Raw genomic sequence first — 22,057 nt, 5'->3', positions numbered from 1 at the left:
AGACCAAAATGACAGCCCTTGGAGGCCAGATGCCCCAGGACCTGCCCAGGACCCACATTTTCTCTGGGAGTGCCTCGGCTGCCCTCAACGGAAACTGACAGGCAGTTTGCTTCTGCCCAAAGCAAAAAGTCATTTTGAGGACAAATCAGTCTGACAGCACACTGGCTCTTCTGGTGTGTTGCATTGAGTCTTAGTCTGGCCACCCTGAGGACCAGTTCAACAGGCATCAGGTTGGCTGCTTGCAACCAAAGAGCCTCCCCTACAGCAGCCGGGGCTGGAGCGGGATGCAGCCTGCTCCCTTGGCACAGTGGCCCTCCACCCCAGCCCTCAGGCTCCTGGTTGCAGTCAGGTGACTGGGACTTGGCAGGTGCCTCTCCGGCTCTGGCTTGCAATCTTTTATCATGAACCCATTGCCCACACAGCACTCTGGGAATGCAGACAGCAGTTTGGCCTGTGAGACTGAAAATGTTGGCCTGCCATCGGCTGTCTTTCTGTGCTTATCATGGGGAGGGCCAGAGCTGACCTTCAGGGGGCAGTAAGACCCATCAGGGCAGGTACAACAGGGACTTGGAGCCAATCAGTGGTGGCATGATGAAAAGGCCCAACGCCCTTTCCTCCCCATTTTGGGGCACTGGCCTGCTGAGCCCATCTTTCTGGAAAATTGCCTTTGTGGTCGTGTGACACCTGGGAAAGAATAGCATGTTTCCCCAAGTAGCTTCTTGGTGAAGAGAGATTATGTCAGGAGCTGGGGGGAGAGATAGATGGGCAGCTGGGAACTTTGCAGCCACGGGGAGCGAAGCCGTGCACCGCTCTGCTAGATGGGGGCGAGCAGCTGCGCCAGGCAGTCAGGAGCTGGAAGCCTGGCCATGGTGCAGACACGCCAGAGGGTTTTATAAGACAGTGGCAGAAAAGGGAAGTGGGAAGAGGGTGACTAATTAGGAAGGAGTTGTGAAATAGAACCTGTCTGGGTTTGGAAGCCTGTATGACAGCTCCAGGTAGAGAGAGAGAGCGCAAGCCTGTTATTAGGGCTGACAAACACAGAGTTGCCACGTCACTCCAGGCAGCGCCACTGCCCCCCATCTAGAGCCCGGTGCAAGTGTCCCTGCGTCAGGAGAGGCCCACACAGGAGCAAAGTGCTGTGGACAGACGCAGGATCTGCATCGCCGGAGCATGAGCGGAAGAGGCCTGACACATACAGAAGCAAATGAATGCAAAATGAAAGGATCAGGGCATGAATTATAAAGGAAATACAGCAGCATAGCAGAAAATGTCGACAATTAAAGGGGGAAAAAATCCACGTTCTTCTACCTCCCTAATGAAGTTATTTTCATCTTGCAAAAGCTGTTCTAGCCTTGCCCACACGTATACATTTTTGCAAAATTTTCAGCGTGCTCAGAATTTCATGCTACTTTTCCCATTTGTCCTCATTCATACACGTTTCCCAGCATTCCTTCATAATCTTCTTATCAATAGTGATTGCTATGAAAGATTCCACCTAATGGACATACCATAATTTATTGAAACATCCCCCTATTCTGTAAGTAGATTGCTCTCTTTTAAAAAAATAGCTCGATTGACGTATAATCAGTACATGATAAATTGTATAGGTTTAAAGGGTACAGTTTGGTACATGTATTGCCTGTGAAACCATCACCATGGTCAATATAGAAATATATCTATCTCCCCCCAAAGTTTCCTCCTGCCCCTTTGCAATCTCTCCCTCCCCTCTGAGTCATTTCCATGGGATAGACCATTATTTCGGTAGTCCTCAGTGCCTCCTGGTATTCACGTCCTGATATAGTGCCCTCCTCTTGAATCTGGGTGGCCCTGTGATCAGTTTTGAACAGTAGGATGTGGTGAAAATGACACCATGCTAGTCTTAGGCCTGAGCCTTAGAAAATACTAGCAACTCATGTTCTTGCACACTTGAAATGTCTCCTCTTGGAACCTAGCTGCCATGCCATGGGGAAGCTCAAACAACCATGTAGAACAGACTTCTAGTCCACCAAGAACCTTCCAGGCATGTCAGTGCTCCAGCCCACACTATAGCAAGCATGTCAGCCCAGCCATCCCCCAGAATCCTGACAAATAATAAATACATTTTTGTAGTTTTGGCCACTAAGTGTAGAGTGACACAATTACCAGTAAGTAAAATGGGCTGAGAACATTAGCAATTATTGTTAGGATGGGTTTCCATTCTCTGAGAATGCTATGAGAGAGTACAGGAGAGGTGAGCCAGGATTGTTCTCCATCTCTACATCACTCTCCAATTATCACCTAGTTATTGCCTCCTTTATAGCTAAACTTGGCAATATGCTTACATTTACTATCCATCCTTCCTCACTTGGAGTTCACTTCCAGAACTGAGCTTTTGATCTTATCACCCCTTGAAAGTGCTGTCCCTGGGGTCACCTGTGACTTCACCGTTGCTTCACCAAGTAGATGCTTTTCAGCACTCACTTCATTTGACTTATCACCTGTATTTCTCTGTTAATCATTCTCTTCTCTAACTTGTTTTTTCCCTACATGCACTGGGTAGGATAGATATGGATTCAGTCACATTTCAGAGACCTAAAGAAATAGTTGCTTAAAAAGCATCAGATTTTATTTCACTTTCACATGAACATTGGAGTCAGTATTTGGCTCTGCTCTGTGACACTGTGAGAGGCCCAGGTTCCTTCCATCTTCTTGCTCCAAAATTCCTGGCTGTTCCACCTGTGTGTGGGGTCCAAGATGGCTCTGTACCACTGCTTCAGTCCACCACTGGAAAAGGGAAAAATACAGAGGGGAGAACATGCCCCTTCTCTTGCAGAGAATCATCTGTAGTTGGAAACAGCACTTCTGTTCAGATCCCATTTGCTTGAACACAGTCATATGGTCATATCTAGCTGTAATGGAGGCTAGGAAATGTAGTCCTTTAAAAAAAAAAAAAAAGATTTATTTATTTATTTTAGAGAGAGGCAGAGGAAGAGAGAAACTCAAGCAGACTCACAACCCTGAGATCATGAGCTGAGCCAAAACCAAGAGTGGGATGCCCAACCAACTGTGCCACTCAGGCATCCCTGGGAAATGTAGTCTTTCTTTTTTTATTTTAGATTTTAGTTATTTATTTGAGGGAACAAGTGAGTGAGAGAGAGCATAAGTTAGGGGGAGGAGCAGAGGGAGAGGGAGCAGCAGACTCTGCTGAGCAGGGAGCCCGATGTGGGGCTGGATCCCAGGACTCTGGGATCATGACCTGAGTTGAAGGCAGATGCCCAACTGACTGAGCCCAGGCACCCCGGAAATGTAGTCTTCAGCTGGGTGGCCACGAATCCTGTCAAAAATTCTATCACTGTGGAAGAGAGAACTATGTTGGATCAACTAGCAGTCTCTGTCATACCCACCTATGTGACTACTACATCCAGATTTCTTGTATGCATGTAGGGACATACTGATTCTTTTAAAGATAGGATCATACCATATATATATGTTCTGGTAATTGACCCCCCAACTCATTAGTGTATTGTAAAAGTCTGTGTAAAAGTCTGTGTCAATAAATACACTTAAATAACATGACTTTCGGGACGCCTGGGTGACTCAGTGGTTGAGCATGGCCTTTGGCTCAGGGCGTGATCCCGGGGTCCTAGGATCGAGCCCCATGTTGGGCTCCTTATGGGGAGCCTCCTTCTCACTCTGCCTAGGTCTCTGCCTCTCTCTGTGTGTTTCTCATGAATAAATAAATAAAATATTTAAACAAAACATGATTTTCATGTTGGATGGTGAAATATCATATGTATATGTCATAGTACCTTTTACTAACCATTTAGGCCACTTCAATTTGTCCTTTATGAGTAATATTAGGATGAAAGTTACTGTGACTTCCTTAAAATCAATTCCCTGATTTGGAAATGCTGGACCAAAAATCATTTTTAAAGCTTTTAATATATAGTCTTCTCCAGATACAGCTTTTCTTTAGTCTAATGCTCAATTTTTCAATAAACCTGATTCACATGAAAGCCCTTTGTTCATTTAATTGATTAGATTTTTCTACTTTATTGAGGTATACTTACATATAATGAACTGCATCTTTTTAAGTGTACACATTGATGACTTGTAATAGGAATACAGATCTGTGAAGGGGGGTCAGAACAATCTTCTTGTTTTTGTCATTTTCTCAAACTCTTTCAGCTTAAAATATTCAAAATGCCAATGTACTATATTTTGGGATAGCATGTCCTGATCCCCATCAAGGGCAAGAGCGAGAAAGGGGAAGGAGACAGGAAGGAAGAGAATAAGGAAAGAAGGCAGGCAAACACCTGGGAACGTTCCTACTTTCCAACACAGCAGCAGAACTTGGTGTTACAAAAATCTATGAAAAACTAAACCAGCCCATCTCCAGCCCTAGAACTGTGAATTCTCAACCAAAGGGGAAGCGGTTCATTTCATTTCATTTGCATATTAATGCAATGCAAATAGCGGGATGGGAGGACGGGAATAGGGGAGAAAATGCCATCAGCAGTAAACACTTGGTTGCAAAGTTGAGCACAGCATGTCAGTGTGAAGGGCGTGAAGGTAACAGATGAGGAGACATAAGGTCTGATAAAATACACTCAGCTCATTCAAAAGAGCTGAGGACAGACAGAACTGTTACAACAGACAGACAGCAGCAGGCTAAGTGGGCGTCAGGACGAGGCAGGTCAGAGCCCACCTGAGATGCCCTCCGTGGCCGTGGCGTGGCCGCAGCGATGCACGAGGTGGGAACACGCTGGCCGGGGAAGATCGGAGCGCTGCTGAAGATCCGAGTGCTTATTTAGGTTTCTTTGTTCCTTCAAAGAAAAAAGTTTTGTTTTGTATTGGCTATGCCAGAACAAGACGTCACCGTAGATCCTAAAGGCGTTGCCTTTAGGTACCATCTATCGGGGTGGCCTGGTTCAGACTTGGGACCGAAGGTGTATCAGAGGCTACCTGCCTCGTGGCCCCGTTGGCCTTCCTCCTTCCCAGCAGCGACCTCCCGGCTCCCGAGCTGGACCCTGCTTTTCATCCTCCTCTCCCAGCCATGCACTTGCTCGGATGGTTCTCTCCAAACTCACAGAGAGGAGACTGGGGAGCAAGGGGGTGTAAGGGAGTGGAAAGTACATGCTGAAGAAGCAATAGCCAGAGGAGGGCAGAGGTCTGGGGCTGGCGGCCTCCTGGGGGCAAGTGGGTCATCATCTGCCAGCGTGTCCACCAGGGACGAGGGAGGAGGGACCCCCCCCTACTGCATTTTGGGATGGTTACTGTTCTCTCTCTTTAGTTTCTTTCCTTTCAGTGACAGTCACATCCAGCTTATTCTTCTCTGGGGTCCGATCCTATGCCAGGCGACTATATTAGTTCCCCAAGGCTGCCCTCACAAATTTCTCCAAACTGGGTGGCTTAAAACAACAGAAGTTTATCCTCTCATGGTGCTGGGGGCTAGAAGTCTGAAATCAAGGTGTCGGCAGTGTTGGCTCTGGCTGAGAGCTCTGAGAGTGAATCGGTGCTCAGGGGTTCAGGAATCCCGGAGGAACTAAAGATACTCTTGGGGCATGTAAACATTTTGTATTTTCACTTCAATAATAATCTTCAAACACATTTACATGAACAAACTTGGCCGGGTCATCTCGATGGACACCTTAGAACTGAACTGATCATCATTTCAGCAGAACTTTTTTGCTCTTGTGTTTCTCACAGGCTGGTGTCTTGAAGTGCTGCTTAATTGCCATAAGTTAGTAGAGAAAGAACAGGTGCTTTTCAGTAAGTCCTATAAGAAGAGATCACAATGCAAAAAACCACAGGGGCTGGCAGCTAACACAAATGAGGACAGCCGGGGAGTGGTGTTGGGGTCCACCTGGAAGCCCAGCTCAGGCGAGAGGGGACTGCCATTCAGCTCCAGACTCTGCAGCCCTATGGGGCTAGATCTTCCAGCTTTTCAAGAGAAGGTGGGAGGGCAGATTGTATGTGTAATTCTTAATTCTCTTATAATAGCAACTAATTGAAAAAATGAATTCTATAAGGGTCAAATGAGACCTGTCCATGGGCTACACACAGTCTACAGCCCTCCAATTTACAACGTCTAGTCTAGAGAAAGGTCGTAGGCAAGTTGAACCATCACACAGTATATGGTGGGTTAGGAATGTCAAGCCCAAAAGAACCATGTCCTAGAAACTAGTACTTCAGGAAGCTGAATTAATTTTGGCAAAATAACATCATTAATCACACTAATTAATTCTAATTTAGGGGGTCTTTTTAATTTGTAATCTTACATTTGGTTTTGTCATTGTTAAGAGTGTCAATATTTAGGAAATGTTCTAATTTAAGTATTTCAAATCAACGGTGGGAATCTATAAGATATCGGCATTCTCAAGTCTGAGAAATCATGTCTTGGCTTATCTAATCTTCAAGTAAATCCTTAGGAATATGTATTATTATTATTCCTATTTTGTAGATGAGAAAACAGATTCCAAAGCGTTTCAGTGAGCTGCCCAAACTCACACAACTAATCAAAGGCGGAGCTGGGATTTGAACCCAAGTAGGGGTGTCTCCAAAGTCTACGATTTCGATGCTGACTCCCTAATTAGCCATGCTGGACTTGTGAGGGATGTTGTGTCTCTCCCACTTGAGTCCTTTCCCCTTGCTTTTGATCTTCCATTGCCATTTGCCCAGCCAAATCTACACACCCTGAGAGTTTAGAGGCCCAAGACCAGGCAAGGGGTCAAGACTTGGACATCTGGGATTTGGGTCTCGGAGGGACCCAGAATTCCAAAGGATTTGGAAGGAATCTGTGATCAGAACAGTTATCAACAACCTCTCAGCTATGTTGCTCATCATCTTGGGTTTTATGGCCTGCGAATCTAACCACCATTTACAATCTTGTTTTTATGGATAAATATCATGTAAGTGCCAACAAACATTTGGAACCAGCTGAGTATAATCTAAGTTGCTTATGTTCAGATCAAGTCTTTGGTTGATGAGGAATCTGCTGAGAAGGCGGTGTTTGCATCCCTTATGGGTAGGTTAGCGTTCTCTCTGTCTAGTGTCCCACACGGTCCTCCCGGCTCTGTCTGCTACTTCATGAAGATCCTGGGATCAGAAAGGTTGAGTACAGGCTCATCAGCACAGCAGGGCAGTGGGACCTGAAAGACGTCCCTGGCTAACGACGTGATACAATGCACGGGAAAAACTGGGAAGGAAATACAGTGAAATGTTAGTAGTGGTCGTCTCTGGGCTGGTAGCATTACGGGAAATTTACATTTTCTTCTTCATACAATAGCAAAACAATGTATTGCTTTTGTTCATATGAAGAAAGATTATTTTTGGACGAAAGAGAAAGGCATTTATGACAAAAGTCCCTCCTGGCAGTGGGGAAGGAGCGCTATTGCCACACACAGCCATCTGTTACGTCTTCCTAAGTGTCCCCCGGTGTAAGAAGACAATAGGAGTCACAGATTGGATTTGGAGTAAAATTTGGACAATTGTGATGGCTGGAAGTGTTCCAAGGCACTTGTTAAAGATGTAGGCAGCGACATACTTCTTTGTTTCTTTTCCATTGATTCGTATCCCGCTGAACACTTATTCCTCCCTCCTTCTCCCCACAAGCCTGGGCTCCCACCCCTCCCTCTAGTGACTGGCACTTGAAAGGGAAGCTTCTGTGGTCCTCCAAAATAAAGGTGGTGTATGCTCCATAATCCACTGCAGTTGTCCTGGATATGAGGCTCCTTTTGCCACCTGCAGCTGCCACCAGCATTGGTTCTATACGTTTTGGGGGGGCACTTCTCCAAGCCGTAGGCTGCCAAAGTGTGGGCATATGGGCACTTCCTCACTGATACAAGTTCTGCCTTGAAACCCTCTGCTGCAATCAATGGATCCTTCTTTGAGATATTAATACAACTTTCCATTGGCGGCCGCACCCCCCAAGTCCACAACCGCCCAGTCACTTAGTACTGGGGCTAGATCTTAGCCCCAATATTGAGGCTTAGTATTGGGGCCGCAACCCCTCCCAGTCCTTCAAAGAACCCATCTCAAATTCCTAGGCTCCCCCTCCCTGCTGCAACCCTTCCCCATTTTGGGTAACTCCTAATGCTCCCTAGAAGGGTCCAGAATGACCAAATAGAGCCCCAGGTGGGGTTGTCTTTTCAGCAGCCTTCAAAACACAGAAAAGCCAGTCATTCTCCATGGGAGAGGTGGGCACAAAAGTGGAGAACACAAAGCCTGGCTCTTCGTGTGAGCGAAAAGGAGAAAATTGTTTTATTCTTTTCTTCAAAAGTCAAAGCAGCAAAATAAATCACTAACTGAGTGCTCATATGCAAACAAAATATGTAACTGAAGAAATTACCCCAACTGCCCAAATGCATCTGGGAGGGGGTGGAGTGGCGAGGGGACCATCACCTCCTCCCAACACACTCTCCAATGCCATGTCTCTTCAACCATTTTAACTGTGATAGGATGCACATAACATCAAATTTACCATCTTCACCATGGTAAAATACACAATTCAGCAGCACAAAGTACATTCACATGGTCCTGCAACCATCACCAGCACCAGAACTCTTTCATCTTCCCAAACTGAAACCCTTGACCCATTAAACACTAGCTCTCAAATTCTGCTTCCCCACAGCCTCTGGCAACTGCTTTCCACTTTCTGTCTCTATGAATTCAACCACTCTAAATGCTTTATATAAGAGGAATTATGCAATATTTGTCCTTTTGTGACTGGCTTATTTCATTTAGCATGACGTTCTTAACGTTCATCGTGTTGCAAGAGGGGTCAGAATTTCCTTCCTTCTTTAAGGCCGAGTAGTATTCCTTTGTGTGTGTATAACACAATTTGTTTATCTATGTATCTATCAATGGACATGGGATGCTTCCACCTTTTGGCTATTGTGAATAATGCTGCTATGAATATTGATAATTAAATATCACTTCAAGACCCATTTTATCATTCTTTTTGTTTCAACAACTTTTTTGAAGGTCCTATATTGACATAATGGTAGTTAAGTCTATGTTGAAGATCATAGGGTAAAATTAAGACAGTAAGAGACAGAGAAGCTGGTCCAAGCATGATTCCTTTTGATGCTCACACCTCTGCTGATGGCGGCAGCCCAGAGTTTGCTCTGCCCCTGGCAGTGAACTTCTCAGTGATTCTCCCTGATAAATCATTGAAGATAAGCAAATGAGAACATTGAGAAAAGATAAAACGAATTGGGGGTTTTCAGTTTGTCCAGGAGTGGACTCAGGTGCCTTTCCCTCATCTAAGGTAATTTTGATTGATTCCTTTTTGAAATTCCTTTTGAAAATCAAGTGTTCACTAGGTGAGTCTCCAGGGCCCAGGCTCCATCTCTGGCTTGTCACCATCTGGGCAGTGTGACAGTTTTCCAGGAGAAAAAGCCATTGAGGCAGGGAAAAAGGCATTAGCTATCTTTATACCATGGCTACCCCAATTCAAAGAGGGACATAGCTTCAGTAAATGTCTCCAGACTTCTTTTACTTCTTTTTTTTTTTTTTAAAAAAAAAAGCTCTGTCTTTTTCGTCAAACCAAGTTATTAAAACATTTTGAATAGCCTCAGCATTAACCAGAAAATGAGACCAAGTTTGCTTTCATTTTTGTTTTTAAAAAAACTAAATCAGGCATCTGAAATCTGAAGGGTAACTCACTGAAACCCTGCATAGGGGTTTCCCTGACAGAGCTTTGCTTTTCACCAAATAACCAGGGCAAAGGGGATGGGATCTTTGGAACCAAACTGTAATATAGCTGGTACATGGGATGCCAGGTTAAAAGTCAAATCAACTTGAGGGCTAAAGCTCAGAAGATATGAAGATAAACATGAGTATATTATAGAAAAGAAGACAAATGTTCCTTTAGAAGACTAAAGGGAAGCTGAAACTTGAAGTGAAACAGTTGGGTCATGAGCCCCAGGACCTGGGGATATGCGTGCACTCTTGTCTGCACTTCTGAAAACTTCAATGAAAAATATCTGAGAAGGTACTAGGTAGTCTTGGCCCTTCTCTGTGTCACTTTTTAGCTTCAATTCAGTATTAGCCAGTATAGTAGCCACTGTAACGAGCAAGCTCCAAATCTCAGTGGCTTAACACAAAAAGTTTAAATTTTCACACACATCACAGCCCGGTGAGGATGGGGGTGAGGTGTGCTATGACAGCCTCTGTTCCATGCCATCATTCAGTGACCCAGGCTCCTTCTATTTGTGGCCCTGTTGTCACCTAGGGTTTTAGAGTCCTCTACTGGGTCCTCTACACCCAGCCAGCGCATCAACGAAGAGAGAGGGTGGGGAGGATCCCACAGAAGGTTTTGGGAGCCAGGCCTGGAAGTGGTGTCCATCGCTTCACCTACATTTCCTTGGCCAGGACTAGTCGCATGGTCCCTGCATGCATGGGGGCTGGGAGACGTCGTCTGGCAGTGCCCACAGGAGGAGGAGCAGAGCACACAGAAAATTGGTGGGCACCAGCAACTTCTGCCTCAAATGAACTGGCTTCTTCTTAACAATTTAGTGTATTCGCCCTGGATAGATTATATAATAGCACACTCACAAATCTACACCAGGTTCCTGGCCAGCCTGTGGCTGTTTATCCTGTGCTCCTATTCTCAAAGCTGCCAGGCCTCATGGGGCCATTTTCTGCAGCAGGAAGGAAAGCAAGCTTCCCCTATTCTGTGACATATACTGTCACCTGGGGTGGTGGGGAGAAGTCTTAGCAGCTTTGCTGGGACATCTTGCCTTCCCCTTCCACCTTACAATCTCACCCCAGGATCACTGATCACTTTACAAGAACAACTTCTCCAGCTTTTCTGAACTCTTCTCTCTTAGAAGGGCTCCCAAACTGTCCACGGAACCAACGATAGCCACCCACATCTTGCCAGCTCCTCGCCAGGAACTCTCCAACGTTAGGTATAGCACTTCTCCCTTGTAGACAAATGCAGAGATTCCAGGCCACTGAAATCAACCAAAGGTTTGGGTCCATCTGCCTCAGCAGGCCACTGAACAAACCAGGACAAGTCTGAAGTGCCTGGTTGGGGCTTAATTAGTCACCGAATTAATTACCTGTTATTTCCTCAGTTACAGATGGAGAAAAAAATGAACGTCTGCAAGTGTGGCAAAATCAGACAAGGTGGATTATAACTCAGTGGCAGCATATGAAACAGCCTGACTGAGCCTCATGGCCCTGCACAGTGATGGCTGGGATTAGGAGCAGAGAATAAGGGGGGCTTCAGCTCCAACAGGACCAACGGGAAAGGCCTGATCTTAGGGATGCTCCTTAGGAATAAGCAGCCAGCCTGCTGATAGATGGAATGTGTCAGAGTCCTTGGCAAAGAGATTTCTATTGAATTTGAGGTTGTGTGGGGCTTCTTTGAAAATACTGGTGTTGATCCAAGTCTATTATTGCCATTGCATTTGTATTTCCTTTTCTCTCTTATGTCTGTATTTCTTATTGCCCACATGAGTCTTGGTTTACCTGCCTTTCCACATACAAGCAACACAGATATTTTTAACCACAGTGAGGTCACATCCTAACACTATTAAATAAGCCTTTTGTTAATTCTGAGAGAGAGGAAAAATTCTCCAGTTCTTCACATAGATCTTGATTGGGGTTGAACAGAAAAATCATTTTATTTTCTCCTTTAATATTTGTTAAGCATCATACCATGCTAACATTTCTCTGGAGGCTTCACATGATTTTGATGGAGTAGTGGATGGAGGGAACATCTACCCCCAATTTTTTCCCTCTTTATTCTTTGGTCTCTTATGGTCCTCCTTCCACACTATTTACTCCAAAAGAAAGTCACCTTGTGGGTCAGTCAAAGTTCACAATGGAACCTTTCCGAAACACCGCATGGAGTCTGCCCTCTTGCTCCATGGCAAATCTATCATCCAGCAGTTGGCCCCTTTTCCTCACCTGTATAATGAAGCCTATGATTTATTACAAGCTTGGTCCAGGGCCGAACTTCTATTCATAAAACCCTGTCATCTTTGGATGAACTGTACTGTTTGAGGGCCAAGATTATGATGAAACACTGGCTCGGCAGCTCACAATGGTGGGAATTAGGAAATGCAGGAGAACCTTCTACGACAGTGAACAGAGACATTTAGAATACCCAGCGTTACTGCTTTTGAGCTCTCAGTGGTGGTGGCCTCCTTTCGTTCACAATGCTCACATTTCCAAGCCTGGATCCTCATACATTTATTGAACAACTTGTCTTGAGATCAGTCCAATGCTCTTTTTTCAGATCTGTCAAAATACCACCTCTTCCAAGAAGCTCACTAAAATTAAGTGGAAATGAAGTAATGATCTTCCTTCCTTCTTCTGTTGTCTTGGAACAGCCTCTCCTCTCGCGGCACCAAAACTGGAACCAGCTATTTACTTCATCTCCAGATGGGTTCCTTTATCTATAAATGCATTACTGTAACATTTTCTAGAACACAAATGGCTGAAGAAATCAGATAGAGCTGGCACAGGAGATATTTAAGAATAGAGACTTTGCCTTATTCAACCTTGTGCACTCTGTAGGGCCCGGTACCTAGTAGGTGCTTAACAGTAGGTGGGTGAATAAATTTGATCATCAATACACCATTGGTTTTACCACCTGAAAAGTCTCTGAGATGCTTTGTATGATCCCTACCATGTTTCATGGTTATTGAAGACTGTGCTTGTGTCTCAAAAAAGAAAGTATAGGACGCCTGGATGGCTCAGTTGGTTAAGCGTCTGACTCTTGATTTGGGCTCAGGTCATGATCTCAGGGGCATGAGATTGAGCCTTGTGTCGGGTTCCGTGCTGGGTGTGAAGCCTGCTTAAGATTTTTTTTCTCTTTCTCTCCCTTTCCCCTTCCCCATTTCAAAAAAAAAAAAAAAGAAAGAAAGAAAGAAAAAAGAAAAGTATAAATAAGAGAAACAAGTTGGACCTTGGACACACAGTCACAAAGCCAAGCAAACCCAGCCCTGAAATGAGCAGTGGCAATGATCCAGTCATTGATTTCTTCATATCTGGACATTTACAGGAATGATGAGATGAGGCCTTAATAGTGACTCCAAATTGCTGTTTCTTAGTCACTTAGCTCCTACGAAAGGTAATATGGTCTTCTAACCCCAAGCCACAACGGTCAGAACCGCAGAAGAATGTACTGTAATAAGAGAAGTGGGCATTGCCATAGCATTTCTCAAAGTGTGTCCCACCCAGCCACAGTCTCAGGAGCTCTCTGCGTCAGAAAGTGCTCAGAGGCCGAGTGAGTTGATCACCATCACACATGATACCCCCTCTCGGGCGTTACAAAGGACACTTGTATGTTAAAGACTCTGAGAAGTGGACCTGTTAAATATATTTGACCATAGAACCCTATTTTTTTTAAGATTTTATTTATTTATTCATGAGAGACACACACAGAGAGAGAGAGAGAGAGAGAGAGGCAGAGGGAGAAGCAGGCTCCATGCAGGGAGCCTAACGTGGGACTCGATCCTGGGTCTCCAGGATCACACCCTGGGCTGAAGGCGACGCCAAACCACTGCGCCATCTGGGCTGCCCAGAACCCTATCTTCAAATAACATCTGTCACTTTTGTACAGAACACATTTTAAGAAAGACATCTCAGCCTGAGGTTTCAATGATAGTGTTTTCATGCAAGTGGAGCACAGATTTGCAACCTGCAATACGTTTGTGCCAGAAATGGCATGCAGGTCCTTGGCTACCAACACATTTTCCCTTATTTTACGGAAAGGTGACCCTGACCATCTGCCATCAGAGTTACATTTAGCTACACACCCTGCAAGCGAGGCTTGGCAGGTAGACCTGAAAGACCTGAAAGTGGGCAACTTGATTGCAAAGCCTTGCAAAGACTGGCGCTATGGGGTAGAGATGCCAGGTTCCAGCTTGGGTCTCATTCCTAGAGACACAGCAATGTCTTATTGGTCAGGCAGAGATAGATCTGGGCTGGTCACAGGGATGGGGGGCTGTCCTGGAAACACATTTGACACTTAGGTCAGAGGCAGATCAGAGACTGGCATATTTCCTATGAATGTTAGATTGGAGGGCATAGTTGTGATATTTGCTATTATAATGAAATAGCGCCACAACATAGCAGCCTAGATGGGGAAATGTGCATAATTTTCTTTGAAAATTTAAAATAGTCTCGGGGGTTATTCAGGCTTCCAGGGGAAAAAATATGTACCAGACATGAGTGTGTGAGACATGTTTCCCAATCTTGGTGGCAGGATGCACTGGCGTCCTATTCAGTCCCAGCATTGTGTTGTCCTGGTGCTCAGGGTCTAGACTGAAGTGTTCGCTGATGTGTTTTTCTCCTCCCCTCTGTCCTTCTCTGTTGTGTCCCCCACCCATCCATCAGCCTGACACCCAACTTCCTTCAGAGATAAGGAGACACTGCAAAAAGCTGAGAAATACCTGAAAAAGTCAGTTCTTGACCTTTGATTGTCAAAAGCCTAAGTCTCAGGTTCAAGAAGAAAAACCCAGGGTGTGAGAAATAGATTTGGAAGAAAACCTGATGAGACGATATAGTTTACTCTCCCCACTCTCTCATCCAAATTGGGGTTTTCCTGGTGGGGGAAGGAGAGGAGATTGGAAGGAGTGGGAGGCCCCTGTTGGGTCCTGGAGGCATACTGTGTTCTGCTCTCTATTCCACACTGAGATTTAGAGAAGGCAAGAGATGATGGAAAGATCTGGAAGGTGGGAGAGACTAGAATGTATAGATCTGTGGAAGTGGCAAGATGGCAGAGAAGATGTCTACAGACTTTACCAAGTTCTCTGTGAGAGCCATAAGGTCACCAGGTGCCCAAGAGTGGCACTAAATTCGCACAGAGATAGCAAGGAAAGGGAGAGAACAAGGGTTAACTCAGCTGTGAATCAACAACCAAAATAACAGACACATGGACCCAGGCACGGCTGGGACGCCTGAGGACCATGTCAGCCCCCTAGGGATGATGAGAAGCACTCTGGAAGGAGCTGGAACCTCTGACAACTTCAGGGAGCTGGGCTGCTATTCCAGCATAAACTGTTACATGAAAAAGAAACCACTGTGTCATTTAAGAGACTGTTATTTAGCCTGTCCTGTGCTTGGCCGAGCACATTCCTCCAGGCAGACAGACACACACGGGCACTGAGGAGGAAGCTGACGATGTGAATGGACATGGCCCAGGAAGCTGCAGGTGTCCAGGCTGGGCCACGGGAGAAGCAGGGCCCGCAGCCACTCACGCCTCCCATCTTCCGTCTACTACGATGGCGTTCGTCACACTATGGTGAAGCAGACTTTCTGCCTGTCTGCTCTGTGAGTCAAGACTCTTGCATGTGAGTGAAGAAAACCCCAACTCCAATGAACTTAAACCAAAAAGGGAGTTTGTTGGTTTATAGAACTGCAGAGTGAGACATCCATCCATCTCAGATGAGGTACTGCTGAACCCAGCAGCTCAGGTCCTCTAGTCACACCCTTGCGCTGACTCTCTCTCACCCATTTCAAGGATTTTTGTGGAATTCAATCTCCAGCAACCTGTCCTCCTGCCCCCTAACAGCAGATGGGGCTGAAACCACCAACCCTCCAAACTTTGGGTCCTTCTGGTGATCAGCACCATCTGAGGCTCCCTAGGGATCCTCACCCCCCCACCACCCATACACCCCCAAGTCACCTCACTGACATAAACTCAAGTGCATTAAGAAGGAGCTCATGATGAAAAACCAAAGACTGTCCTATGACGAAGCTCCAAGGGTTTTGGAAGCTCAGCACCAGGAACCAGAGACAAATGCCAAATATATTTCTTACTACATCCCAAGAAGGCCATGTTCACAGTTGTGTCCTATGCTCAGCACAGCGTCTGGCACAGTGGGCAGCAGCCAATGTTTGCTCAACGACTGAGCGAGCTATCGAATGAATACGTATTTCCTCTGCAGTGTAGGAGAAGCTCCCCCAGGGCACTGAGGTGCTGGAGTTGAGCCCTGGCCTTGGAGCCACTGGATAATTAAAAATGGTTGGTGTCAGTCTTCCAGGAGCACCTTGGGTGGCTTTAGAGGTGTGTCTCTCCCCACCACAAGAGAAGTGGGCTTTTGGTTGGCTCCCCGAATGGCTGGACCTTTTTTTTTTTTTTTTTTTTTTTTTTAATTTTTAGAATCTATTTGAGAGAGACAGAGACAGAGACAGAACACAAGCAGTGGGGAGGAGGCAGAGAGAGAGGGAGAAGCAGACACTCTGCTGAGCAGGGAGCCTGACATGGGGCTTGATCTCAGGACCCTGAGATCATGAACTGAGCCAAAGGCAGACACTTAACCGACTGAGTCACCCAACTGCCCCTGAATGGCTGGTCCTAATGCACCCCAGGGGAAGCAGCTCTCTATAGAACGAAAGGGACAAAGGCCACCTTGTTTCCTGTTTCCAGGTCAGTTCTTCCCTCCTCCTCCTCCTTCTCCTCCTGGGCAAGACAGCCTCAGATGGGGCTTCAAGGAACTTGGAGCTGCAGGAAACTCTCAGAAGTAGACTCCTAGTCAATTAGTCACCGGAGAAAGAGGCCTGCTCCCAATGCTCCAAGCAGTCACATGGGATTGTGTAGTCCCAATACTGAAGGTAACTCTTTTTTCCCTGAAAAACAGATTCCCAGAAATACTGAGGTAGAAGGTAATTGATATAATTCCAACTAGAGAATTCCTATCAAGAAGTTGGAGGATGGGGGATAAATAACCCTATTAATGATTCTGATCAGTCACTTTCCCATCTGTTGTCTTAAAAAAATTAAAAAAACAAAGATAGGCATATTATTTCTGTTACTGCCAAACCCAAAATGCGTGATTACCATCACAAATAAGAAACCTGGATCTTATTTCATTGACATTAATGTTCAAAGGAGTATAAAAATAAGTCAAAACAATATTCAAAGTAGACAACGTGAATATATTTTCATCAAATAATGCAAATTAAAATTAAGGTGAAAACCATTAAACATTTTTAAATGTTTGTGCTTTCAAAGATATATCTGTCTTCTAAAAATGAGAAATTTAGGGGCACCTGGGTGGCTCAGTGATTGAGTGTCTGCCTTCGGCTCAGGGCGTGATCCTGGGGTCCTGGGATCGAGTCCTATGTCAGGCTCCCTGTGTGAAGCCTGCTTCTCCCTCTGCCTGTGTCTCTGCCTCTCTCTCTCTCTCTCTCTCTCTCTCTCTCTGTCTCTCATGAATAAATAAATAAAATCTTTTAAAAAAATAAAACCTTTAAAAAAATTAAAATGAGGGGATCTCTGGGTGGCTCAGCGGTTTAGCGCCTGCCTTTGGCCCAGGGTGTGATCCTGGAGTCCCAGGATCGGGTCCCACGTCAAGTTCCCTGCATGGAGCCTGCTTCTCCCTCTGCCTGTGTCTCTGCCTCTCTCTCTCTCTCTCTCTCTCTCTCTCTCTGTGTCTCTCATGAATAAATAAATAAAATCTTATAAATAAATAAATAAATAAATAAATAAATAAATAAATAAATAAAACATCTTTAAAATTAAAAGGCACAATACAACTTATAATATGTGAATGTCAAAAGTGTAAATCAAAACTAGTTAAAATCATTTTTAGAAAAATAACACTGTTCACGATTCCAGTGCTCAATGTCCACCAAATTGCCATTGTAAGAAATGCATCACATTTTACTCCTGTCACATTGCGATCTATGTGAAAAATTGTTTAAAGGTAACATGAGATAATATTGCAAAATGTTCCCCAGTTGCCGCCTACATCTGTTGTAGATACCGTGGCAAGCTGTGAGGACTCCCAGAACCAGAACCAGGAATTGAAACTCAAAGAGAAGCAAGGGTGCCCGGCTCCACCAGGAACTGACACTTGGTTATGCAACAGGCTACTACGGTTATGCTAGCCAGGAGGAAATGGTTTGGCAAATCGATTGATTTGTCATTTTGGTTATCTGACTACTTGTGCACCTAGGATCCCCCTTGCACTCCAAAGCCATCTGCGCCCACCTGAGTCAGGAACACTGGAAGCCCTAAACCTTACTGGCAGCCAGATGTGGTCTCTCTTGCGGTCACAGTGCAGATGTGGAGGTCGGGGGCCTGAGACCTGAGGGAGGCTGTAAAGCAACAGAAGCAATTTTGGGGTATGGGTCACACTCTGCCAAGTGCTGATCAGATCCCCAGGGAGAGATTGCCCGTGTGCTCTTCAATACGTTTAGTTTCGTGTGGTTTGTGATACTGGGGCCCTTGAAACCTGGAGTAGGCAAACTTTTTCCTGTCTGGGCCAGAGAGTAAATATTTTTGGCTTTGGCCTTTATTGCGATTACTCAAGTCTGCCATCGTAATACAAAAGCAGCCAAAGACAATTCATAAATGAATGAGCACGACTATGTGCTAATAAAATGTTATTTACCCAAACAGATTGGATTTGGTCCAGTTTGCAAGCCCTTCTAACACATGGGGCCCTAGGCGGGGCCTCTCTTGTCTGGATTTAAAGGCAGTCTGACTGTTTCAGTCCCACCATCCCCTGAGTTTAAGCATTTCTAAAGCAAGGGACTCCAAAGAAACATGAAATCTGGGACGCCTGGGTGGCTCAGAGGTTGAGCGTCTGATTTTGGCTCAGGGCTTGATCCCAGAGGCCCGGGATCGAGTCCCACATCAGGCTCCGATCTGCATGGAGCCTGCTTCTCCCTCTGCCTGTGTCTCTGCTTCTGTGTGTGTGTGTGTGTGTGTCTCATGAATAAATAAATAAAATCTTAAAAAAAAAGAAGTATGAAATATTCGTGATCATGGGCTAACCCCTAGCCAGTATTCTCATAGCCCCATGAGAGTGCTGACCTCACAGCTGTGTGACCTTTGGCAAGTCATTAAACCCCTCCCTCTCAGCTTGGTTCCTTCATCTGTAAAGTGATCAACCTCCCATGTTCACCGCAATTGAGAAAGTCAAAAGGACAGTGACGACGGTAACACTTGCAAAGTGCATTCCAGTTTTCCAGATCGTTTCCTATTTGACCCTTGAAGAATCTCACGAGCTAGTCAGTCCCAACCCCATTTTTACACACGTGGAAACGGCGGGGCAAAGAGCACATAAGTGACTTGCTCAAGGACCCTCAAGCGGTAACCAGCAGAAACCAGGTCTCGAAACCAAATATCTTCATTCCCAAGGCAGGGCCACTTTTACCTCAACTCCGTGCAACCTCCATGTAGACACTCAGTGCTACGTAAAACCAGTGCTGTCGCAAACATTTTTTTCATCTTAGACCCTTGACCCTCCGGATTCCAATTCTAATATTTAAACTAATTATAGACACTAGACATTCTATCACAACGTCTGTGACACATTTGAGTTATTGCCGAACAAACACGGTGTATACCTATATCCTCGGTTTTGCCAATAGGAACAGAAAAGATGCCAACTTTCCTTTCTCCCCATATGGGCTTCTGCGTTGGGCTGCCAGTGAGCGAGCTCGCTGCCAGTTCAGTGATTACACAAGCACCGCTCCTTCCATTAGCCTTCCCCCCAGATGACTCTCACCTGTACGGGTTCATCGTGGGCTTCCAGAAGGACAATTCAGGAAGCTCCTCCGCCTAGTGGGGTTCGCGATCAGGTCTGACGCTGCCTCATTTATTCCTTGGGGCTGCTTACCAAATGCTGCTCATTTTGCGATTCTCCTTTCCAAGCCAAAGTTCAATCTCTTTCATTTCAGTTCGTCACATAGCTCTTGACACTGGACTGTTTGACTTCTGATGTTTACAGATGTCTCGTAGTTTACTTGTTTTTGTGCTAAGGGGCTGAAATAAGAATTACGTCCATCCCTCTATTAAACATTTGATTCTTTCTGACGTTTTTAATCCTCTGAGCTTTACTCTACTTTACAGTCAACTGCTCCCTCACCACGTCTGCCCTTTCGCCTACAGATTCAGCAGTTTTAATCCTGACACGGTAGCCACAGATTGCCTATGGCCACTACAGTTTAAATTAGATTTGAAAATTTACTCTTTCTAGCCAAATTTCATGTGCCAATGGCTATACTATACTGGGCAGCACAGATATAGGACTTTTTAATGACTGCAGAATGTTCCATTGCAGAATGTTCTACTGAATGTTCTAGCACTCTATAATGGATTTAGAAACCAATTTGGATAAACTTCATAACTGGCATAAATTCACTTGAGAACTGCTCTTGATCCACCTACTTTCTTCTTTTAAACCACCCAGATTAACACTAAGACCAAGACTCCGGTAATCTCAGGGACCAACTGCTGATTATATATCATGTGCCATGCACTGAACTAAATAAACTCTTACTGTATACTCTTTTATCAAATCTTTATAATCAGTTCATGTTATTATCAAGACTAATTAGGAACCTGAGGCCCAGGGTCACATAGTAAGAGGCAGATTGGAGATTTGAATCGACATCTTTCTGGCTTTAGAATTTGAGCTCTTAAATACTCAGTGATGCCAACTCCTCACCCTCATCCTCTGTTGCCTCCCTACTGTGATGTGGGCCTGGCTAGGCAACCCGGGGATGGGGCTGAGGCCGAACGTCATGCTGGAGGGGTGCCCTGCCAAAATCCAGGACAGAGCAGGACGTAAGGAGGCAGGATGGGGGCATGTGGGCCAGGCTAATTTTGTGCCAAAATGCAAGTAGTGCCCTTCATGACACAACTACCAAGGCTTTTTACAAACTGGATACCTTTCCACTGGAAACATCCAAACAAGAATAATTACTACTGGGTCTGCTAGGATCGGTGAGTGATATTTTACATTAACCAAAAGAACTGACTATGTGGGCTGCTTCTTCTCATTATTCTCTGTTTATTTTTTTTCTTCCTGAAAACACCTATTTCCTTCCATGGGCCCCATGGGCCAGCTAGCAATTTGAAACACAGTTTCAAAAACTTTGTCTGGGCCATCTCTAGAAGACCAGCCACGGCCATGTGTTCAAAACTAACGGTCCATAAGCCTGCCCTGAATGCTGACTCCTTACTTTGAAGCTTACATTTAGTTTTGTTTCTAATGCAACCAATCTACAGATTAGAGAGCCGGAAATTGTGGCTCTAGGTTTTCTTGAGCTCACAGTGAAAACCGTGTTTCGCATCAATCATGAATCTTTTACTAGCTTTCTTTCCTAGCATTCCTTTCTTCCCTTGTAATTTTTTTTCTTTCACATGATCCTTTGAAATTTGACATGCCAGCTGTGAGGACTACTTATACTATTACTTTTTTTATAGGTCATGACTTCGCCGGAGTGAGCAAATCCAAATTGGAACAGGTAACACAGAGCATCTCCCCAAATTAGTTTTCAACAGAGCATGTGAGTGGGGCCCAAGGTGCAGGGGACATTTCCTTTCTTTCTTTCTTTTTTTTTTTTTTAAGATTTTATTTATTCATTCATGAGAGACACAGAAAGAGAGAGAGGGAGAGACACAGGCAGAGGGAGAAGCAGGCTCCATGCAGGGAGCCCGATGTGGGACTCGATCCCGGGTCTCCAGGATTACACCCTGGGCTGAAGGCGGCGCCAAACCGCTGGGCCATCGGGGCTGCCTCATTTCCTTTCAATCAAACAGTGTTACGTTATCTCCAGGATGGGATGTGGCCTCGTCAAACCTCTAAAAGGAAGGGTCCTATGTAACAGAATGGAGAACTGCATGAACCTGCCTCCCAGGACCATGGTCTCTTGGACCTGGCTATGGTTCCAGCTCCAGTATTAGGCCATTCATTAAGCATCCACTTGGCAAATCAGACACATTGGATAATTAACAGTAATGAATAAGAACACAAGAGCAGACCAATTAAAAATCCTCCACCTATTAGTCATATTTGCAAGTTACCAATTACCAAATACCAGCCAAATCCTGTCCATAATCAAGAATTTTTAAAAAGATCCATTGAGAAGACTTTTGAGATCATGATGTCAGAACTGGGTTGAACTGCATGAATCAGATTGGAAATTAGTCACTAGGTCAACAGACAGAGTGAATAATATAAGATAATAAGACTTGGAAGAGTCAGAACCAAAGGGCTGAGACAAAAAAAGAATCATGTGGCCAAAGCTGAATTTTAAAATTTCAAGACTTGGGTAAAATTGTTACTAGATGTAATAAGATTGAGTGTACTGTAGT

General features: G+C 45.0%; 1 long non-coding RNA gene across 2 annotated transcripts; it reads right to left on the bottom strand.

Annotated features, from left to right (window-relative positions):
- Nucleotides 1–2,580: 2,580 nt before the first annotated feature.
- On the bottom strand, nt 2,581–20,108 carry LOC112670663 (uncharacterized). Of its 2 annotated transcripts, XR_003143117.3 has the most exons (4): nt 19,464–20,108; nt 16,355–16,572; nt 4,688–4,805; nt 2,581–2,915 (listed from the first exon to the last, which is right to left on the bottom strand). It is a non-coding gene; the product is annotated as an uncharacterized LOC112670663 (long non-coding RNA). The 2 variants fall into 2 exon arrangements; XR_003143116.3 differs by lacking the exon at nt 4,688–4,805 and having other exon boundaries at nt 19,464–20,016.
- Nucleotides 20,109–22,057: the final 1,949 nt, after the last annotated feature.

This window comes from Canis lupus, chromosome 14, assembly GCF_003254725.2.
Source record: "Canis lupus dingo isolate Sandy chromosome 14, ASM325472v2, whole genome shotgun sequence".
Lineage (NCBI taxonomy): Eukaryota > Metazoa > Chordata > Mammalia > Carnivora > Canidae > Canis > Canis lupus.
The sequence above is the reverse complement of the archived record's forward strand: the minus strand, read 5'-3'. Positions and strand labels throughout refer to the sequence as shown.